The sequence below is a fragment of the Schistocerca piceifrons genome, chromosome 8 (assembly GCF_021461385.2).
Source record: "Schistocerca piceifrons isolate TAMUIC-IGC-003096 chromosome 8, iqSchPice1.1, whole genome shotgun sequence".
Lineage (NCBI taxonomy): Eukaryota > Metazoa > Arthropoda > Insecta > Orthoptera > Acrididae > Schistocerca > Schistocerca piceifrons.
The window spans coordinates 233,148,699-233,156,755 of NC_060145.1; the positions used below are offsets into that span (position 1 = coordinate 233,148,699).

Genomic DNA, 8,057 nt, shown 5'->3' on the forward strand with positions numbered 1-8,057 from the left:
TGCGCAGTCTAATTGCAACTCATTGATTTTGTTGCTACAGGGTAACATGTTTTATATATACTAAGCAGGAGATTCCGTGTTCGAGTCCCGGTCGGGGCACACATTTTCATCTGTCCCCGTTGACGTATGTCAACGCCTGTAAGCAGCTAAGGGTGTTCATTTCATTGTAATGGTCACCGATGGTATCTGTTCTTTCCGACATGTCTGAAAGAACAGATACCATCTTAGTATATTTATAGTTAAGGCTCACCTGCCACTTGACCATCTTCTTCTTCTTTGCGAATGCACAAACAGTGCCCGAACTCTTACGGGAATCGGCAACGCGCCGCGAGTAATGAGTATAATGGGAGGGGGCACTACGAATGTAGTGCGGGACAATACGTTGAGAATGTGGGTTTCGCGGGAGGCGTGCCAGAGATAAATCCCTGTAGTCGCGCTATCGTCTGTGTCCTTGGTGGCTCAGATGGACAGAGCGCCTGCCATGTGAGCAGGAGATCCCGGGTTCGAGTCCCGGTTGGGGCACACATTTTCATCTGTCCCCGTTGACGTATGTCCCCGTTGACGTATGTAAGGGTGTTCATTTCATTGTAGTAACATGTTTTCATGTTCTGTGGAGTGGAGAAGGCGCTTATGATGTACAAAGAGCGCTTCAGTGGCAGAAATATCGAGGACACCCCCAGGATGACGTGTTATTATTTCAAATTTGTAATGGAAAACAAATTCTGAAGATACAAAAAAAAAAAAAAAATGCAAAATAGCGTGGGTGGTAAATGCGCAGTCGGCAGGGCACAGAAAATGGTTCAAATGGCTCTGAGCACTATGGGACTTACATATGAGGTCATCAGTCCCCAAGAACTTAGAACTACTTAAACCTAACTAACCTAAGGACAACACACACATCCATGCTCGAGGCAGGATTCGAACCTTCGACCGTAGCGGTCTCGCGTTTACAGACTGAAGCGCTTAGAACCTCTCGGTCACTCCGGCCAGATTCTGAAGATACAGAATTCACAAAAAGTAGGTGAGCTCATGACAACTGTTACAGCCTATTAACACCAACATTTAAATTGTTGTAAGGTTCAGTAACAGTATACATAAAATTTATTTTGAGTAAGTGGCTTATCAACAACTCATGATCTTTTATGTATAGTTGATCCGTAACACAACCAGCCACAAATGAGTGTTCTTCTTCAACAGTTTTAACTGATTAACATCTACGGAGTTTAACAAGATCCAGAATAATTGGAATAACTTGTAAACTAATTCTGTTCAGTTTGTCTTCAGACACCTGAGTGTGTTGTTCTACAATGTAATTAATAAAAATGAGGCGTTTCCGGGCATTGGACTTTTTTTCTTGCTTCTGTTTAAGAGCCTGCCCCAAAGTATGTCCACATACTGTGTTTTTCATAGCCCTATATTTAGATGATTAGATTACCATGGCGAAATGACCGTGTGAAACATTTATTTGAAGAAATCTCAGGTCGCTTACCATAAATGGTTGGTCATCGGCATCAGATTGGTCACTGCTGCTCTCTTCTCCACCGTTAGGCACTAAAGGGTGACTTTCTGCATCTCCTTGCGGGGGGTTCTACAAAATAAGTTACAAAATCAAATGAAACAAAAGTAAGAGAATAACTGACTAGTTTTAGAGACTATACCTTTGTGGTAGCAACATAGACATTATTTAAAATAACTGGAGACTGACTTAAGACAGAATGGTACCATAAGTAGAAATAAAATGAAAATGTATTGCAATACCTCAAGTTCGTGAATTCTCTTTTGCAGTTGCTGAATGATTTCATCTCTTCGCTTGACCTCCAATTCTAAGGACTGAAAACGTGATTGAAATTTGTTCTGTATGTCCTCCTGAAACAAAAGGTATATATATGGACTATCACTGATAGCAGATAGAGCAAAAGTCCTTTAATTTGTTACAGATAAAAGCTGCAGCCGATGGAAAAATACCACAAAAGAATTCTCATAATGAATATAGTTCTGCTGTGACATGTTCATAATTTTTACTATTATGTCTGCAAGGGAGGAATGGAGGTATTGGCTAGTTTGAGTTACGAGTCGGGGAAGGATATCCCACATAAAAAAACAAAAAAAAAGCAACAAGAAAACATAAGTTTTATGAACAAGACGCGTTGTTCGTAGTCAGCTTAAATTATTTTGCAGATCATTACATGACATTGTGTTTCGCGGAACACAAGTGTTCTGCAGGAAGTGAATACGTGCTCCGTGAAAAACTATTAATAACATGACTTTTTTGATATTTTCCTTGTTTTATTTTTTAAATTTTATTATTATTTTTGCCTTATTAGTTAGGGTTCAAAACTGAAGTAATCACCAAAGAAACAAGTTTTTTCCTATTTTCTTAAAACTGTGTTAATATTATTAACCTCCAAAATAAACAAGGTATTCCATCAAAGTGTTAGGATTATCAAAGTGTTTTGTAAGAGGAAAAATTTTGTAGCTCCTGGTCCAGAGAATGTGACTAATGCTCCCTATTAATTTGATAAATAAAACAAAAAAGTAGTACAGTTTCAATTTTGTCTCTTATCGCAATAAGTTTAGGAAGCAATGTTAAGGTTCGTAACTCAGGAAAATATAGCTTAACTTGCTAGTTACAACCATGCTGGAGGGAACGGTAATAAATTTTCGCAGAACTTTGTGAATATTTCAGCTAGAGGTACGTGAAAAGTGAACATACCCGAACTAAATCAATATTCATGTATTTTTCCAATAAATAGTTTCATTCAACTTGTACGTTAAAATGTATGAATTATTACCATAAGAGACGCAACATCCAGACTAGTAATGTGTGTTCTTAATGCTTACGAGATGGCCCTGGATGACTTGCTTGATGCCACTGATTATGTCACCAAAAAATTCTTCATCTCCATTTTGTGATGGTAGGAGCAGCGATGTTCCCAGAAAGTTTTTCTGATTCGCTGCTAAGACGGAAGCAGGCGGTTGTGGCTTCTTCTGGGCAATAACTGGTGGCGGAGGAGTTATCAATCGATTGTCTTCCGCTGTTGTTGTCGGACTAGTGGGACCTGTGTGACATTGAATTACATTGAATACATTATGGTGAAAAACTGAAACACGTATAATATAACCATGAACAGCAGTATATTTTGAAATATGGTGTGAGACCTAGTTTCTTAGTATCATTAATAAAAATAAACTGCAATAGATTATCCGTCTAGTAACACAAGAGGGGGGATGATTTCTTTGAATGTCAATGGTCGAGCTTGCTGACCCTTTTTTAATTCTGTTGTTCATTAATAGTGCGCTTTGGGGTGTTCTGAAGAGTTATTGTTCCATTGCCTGCATTGCAACAAAGACTCATCAAAAGGCCCGGGAGCACAACGTTAATCAATGGCGCCGAGAAAATCTGATAGATCACTGTTGTTCACTGTCCTAGGCAAAAAAGAATATGCACGTTCAAGTGCTGTTTATGCTTCTGACTGTGTCTAAGATTGGCATGTGCTGGATTATATTACACGAATTTCACTGGTGTATTGAAATTACGAGCAACACTATTTGAATCACCACGAGCTAAAAGGGCTGCAGTCATCCCAACCTAGTTTAGAGGGAACTAGTAGAAACGTAATTATAGTTAAACCACTCTTTAGCTTCTCCTTAAAAAAGCAGCCGCAACGCATTAGATTGGTGTAAATACAAGGGTTAGTTTCACGTCGAGAAAAATAAAAATTGTGCACATAAAAAGTTTAAACTTCGGTGACTGAGTTCGTTTTAGAAAGTCTCGGTATTCCTACACTACATACAGTTTTTTCTTTTAATAAATGCTTTCTACAGTGGCTTGAACGATAACCAATGCTTGCAAATTTCTGCCATAATAAATGTTTGACCTTTTGCTGGAATTTATTGAGTTTTGTTAGTTTGCGTATCGTATAGAACCTGTCATGCTTTCTAAGCTCTCTTTTGATTATGCTGAAATCCTAGTCAGATGGGTGGAAGGAATGTCCCCTGACAGGGAAACAATTTTCAGTTTTCTTAGACCGATTACTCAGCCACAGCCAACAAGATTTTCGATACAACAGTTTTCGGAATATAAGTGTACTTCAGTGACAGATGGAAAAACGTTCTGCAGAAACTTATAGGGGAAAGTGAATATTTCGTTGGTCACCTGTTTTGGATTGCCTTCATTACTTGCATACATGCTATGCATTATTTTTAATGTCATGAATACAAAATATATCAGCTGTCAACTGTCACAGACAAAGTATATCATGGACAAGAATCTGCGAGATTTGGACATTTTGCAGGAAGTCAAAACTAATAGCAAGTACTTAGGGCTCGTCTGTCCTTTTAACATCTTCTACAAGCTTAGTACGAAATTTTTGGGACCTTCTTTTGTGACCAGTTAGCTCTCCAGTGACACTTCGTTTTGTAACATCGTTAAGGTGTGGGCTTCTCATTTTCACCTTCAGCTCTTCACGTGTCCAAAAGACATCTATGTGAGGGTTCCCGAAATGTAAACTGCAATTTTTCTATAAAGATGTTGCATAAGTTGATCTTTATTTGGGGATGTTTCTCCTTAAATAACTTATCTGTCACTAAAATGTTAAGTCTGGCATCTAAATATTTTATATTCGTGCCAGCATAATGACTTACTTTTAGTGGAAAACTTTCAGTGTGTTGTGGGGTAGGTTCTCTTGTTTCTGCTGTAAGGGCTCCCTTGACATGCTATCAGAGCTTCAGTCAGTGACTGAAATCCTTGTAGCACATAATGTGATTTCTGTAGGATCTTTCCTATCATAAACAAGCATCTGACAGAGTGCCTTCTAGCACTGAAAGAAGCGGGTATCCTTCAGCAACGCGTCAATGTTCTTAACTCCATTTTGGATATTTCGTGAGTGAGGTCCTTTTGGGATGTGGTGATTCATTTGATATCTCTACCAATATCTGCAATTTTAAGTTCTTGATTTAACAGCCCAGTCTTGAATATTAGTCGTTACTTATTACCGACAACAGATGACGAATTGTGTGGTACTGTGAAATGTCTTAGGCAGGCCGCCCTCTTCAAGCGTAAAAAGCTTTGTAGTACGCCTTATACAATTTTGGTTCACCCAAAAATGTTATGTCATTTACTATAATATGGCGACTTCTGGTATCGTATTAGATTTAATGAATAAAGACGTCTTGGACGCCTTAGACCCACAGATGAACGATCAGTATGCTCCTCCTCGAGGAAAGTCTACCACATCCGGTTGCGTATGATATTCGAGGCATGGCAGGAGGTTAATTGGAGCAAAAAAAAAAAAAAAAAAAAAAAAAAAAAAAAAAAAAAAAAAAAAAAAAAAAAAAAAAAAAAAAAAAACACCAAGTAAAATTACCATTAGTCTAACGACAGCCTCGTTTGATTATTTGAATACTTTCGATCCACGGTTACAATTTACAATTCTCTCTTCCCAATCACTGTTCGTACATTCGCTTCGTCTCCATTAAACTAAGATGTCTCATACCAAAATGTTATAATCCACTTGCATCTGCCCCTAGCCTGCGTTTCATTATGACAATACTGATTACCTTCATCGTTAATAGCGACGTAATAAGCAGTAATTCGTATCTGAAGTTCGAGATACCTAGGCCAGGCTTTGGTTTCTGTTCGACGTGACGTCTTCGTAAGGACCTCGGTTTTTCTTTTTTTTTAATTCTGCTCCAATATCTACCATACACTCCGAATTCACAGATGCGAAGTCGTCAGTTATCTCTGTTCCTTTTCTGAAAGGCACCCTTTTAGCAGGCACAGTTATTGGAAACATAAAAACAGTGTGCACTGTAAGAAGCCTTCGTTGACAGTTACCAACATCTGTGTAAACATTACTAAAAGTTATCATGGTCAACTGGTATTCCATTTGTCTGAATTTAGACTGCTGTAGTAGATTCTGGTCGTTGCACATTTCTCGGATACATTTGAGGAAAGTTTCAACGCTAACATTCAGAAATGTTTTATCAGTGTACCAGTAATTTCAGTAGCTTTAAAAAGCCGCTAGAAGTATATCTCTCTGTTTAAACTATCATACTGGACATCTAATCACGACTTTTAAAAGATTACACAATATCTCTCTGTGTAGTATCATTTTCTTGAAACTCTTTTTGAAATCTTGAGCCTTTCACGAAGTAAAAGAAGTATTACGTCTCGTGCGACTAGCCTGTACACATGTACACGCTCATTTGACCTACGTAGTTAATGCAGATGGAAGGAGAATGAGTGGATCTGGCTAGTATCTACTATTCGGATTTCGGACTAGTAAGTGTATTCTGTTAGGAGGGCTTGAAATCCACTGAATTCTGCCTTGCACACACAGTGTCATAATTTCTAAAGCTACTCACCAGCTAAGACGTTTTAGAATTTTATAATCTCAGTGAGAATAAAATCGAGATATTTTCAAAAAGGCACAGAAAATCTCAGACAAATTGGCACACCATAATGCAGTCTATGGACGAAAATCATGCCATAAAGTTAGCAAGATTTAAAACTAGAAGCAAGACGCAGAAGTCAGAGAGAGCCTTGGAACGGGAGTGAAAGAAGGCCATAGCCCTTATACTCAAGAAATACTGGCTATATGCAAAAGCTTTTAGGTAATCACGATGTGTTTACACGCTTCCAGTACAGACTTAAAACAAATAAGAAAAAATCCTGTTACGCATAGTTAAGAATTGGCTGTAGTTTTCAGAGAATGTGACTATGAATATTTAATTTTCTACAAGAATATGACAGCACTAGTGCAGGGATAGCAGATACAATGAATAAAGTAAGGAATATCTCTATAAACTAGGCACTAAGTTATCACTGAGGTCAATTCACTAACTACGTCGGTAAGTGACATTACAAACTACCACATTAGCTCATGTAATCGTATGTATGGCAAAAATGTATTGAGCTGTACAATGGGCATGGTCTTTGGAAGGCTGTTCTTTGTTGTGATCTGAACAATGTGTAACGTTAAACATATGTAGGTGAATTATTCAGCCACATAACATTGGTATGAGGTAAGATTAATTTGTTTATGCAGCTAAGCACTAGCCATTAGGCAGAGGATGCGGTGTGTCCAGCCCAGCCAAACGACCAGTGGTACAAAAGCAGTCAGCAGCATGACCAGAAATGGATAAAGCCTAGAAAAGGGAGAATTTGAATGGTAGAGCTCACGTAGCCGATGGACAGAAGATGACCCAGAAATGGCGGAGTTTAACACAGTTAACAGCTCTCAGAAATTCAGTGATAAATGACACTTACATATAGTAAAGCAAATCTGAATACACCCGCAAACTCAGAAAAATAAAGCGCTTCCAATTAAACAAAAATATTATTAGTAACTTAAAAACTATAAAATTTTATAATTTACAATGACTAAAATTTTCGTAAACAACTTTTAATCGCTTAATGTAAGTTCAACAGAAGACATCTCAGATGATATCATAGTCCTATAGCTATCATTCCTGAAAGCTAAACATCTGTATCTATTTTATTTATCAATTTATTAAACTTTTATATCATTTTCATAATGAAAATGTTTGTCAGAACACCATAGCGTTCACAATAACACAGCAACTGAGTGTACCATGAATATCTCATATCTTGTGATACTGTGTCGTTATCTAAGTGATATTTATTTAAATAATAATAATAACATTAATAATAATAACTGATAATAATAATAACCGATAATAATAATAAAATCATGGTCATTTAAGAAGTCGACAACGGTATGTACTACTGAACCCACCATTGAAAAGGGTGCCAAAATACGCTTCCATCAAGCACACATTGTATTAAACAACATTTTGCTGTCATTTAAAGTGAGTGCACATGCACAAGAATGCTGGCTTATTTATTTATGAACAAAATACTATTTACATTTATTGTGAGTGGTCTGTTACCAAATTTTTATAACATTTTCTTTATTAAATATTGTTATAATATATTAGTTCAGCAAAGAAAGTGGTCAAATTCAATCAAATCACGTATGTAAAACATAAGAACGACGTATTTTTGGTAGGGATGACTGCAGCCAGTGAGAGAT

The 8,057-nt window shown here is 37.3% G+C and overlaps 1 non-coding gene across 1 annotated transcript; it reads left to right on the forward strand.

Annotated features, from left to right (window-relative positions):
* The first annotated feature begins 448 nt into the window (after window positions 1–448).
* Window positions 449–522, forward strand: Trnat-ugu. Its single transcript has one exon. It is a non-coding gene; the product is annotated as a tRNA-Thr (tRNA).
* The last annotated feature ends 7,535 nt before the right edge of the window (window positions 523–8,057 follow it).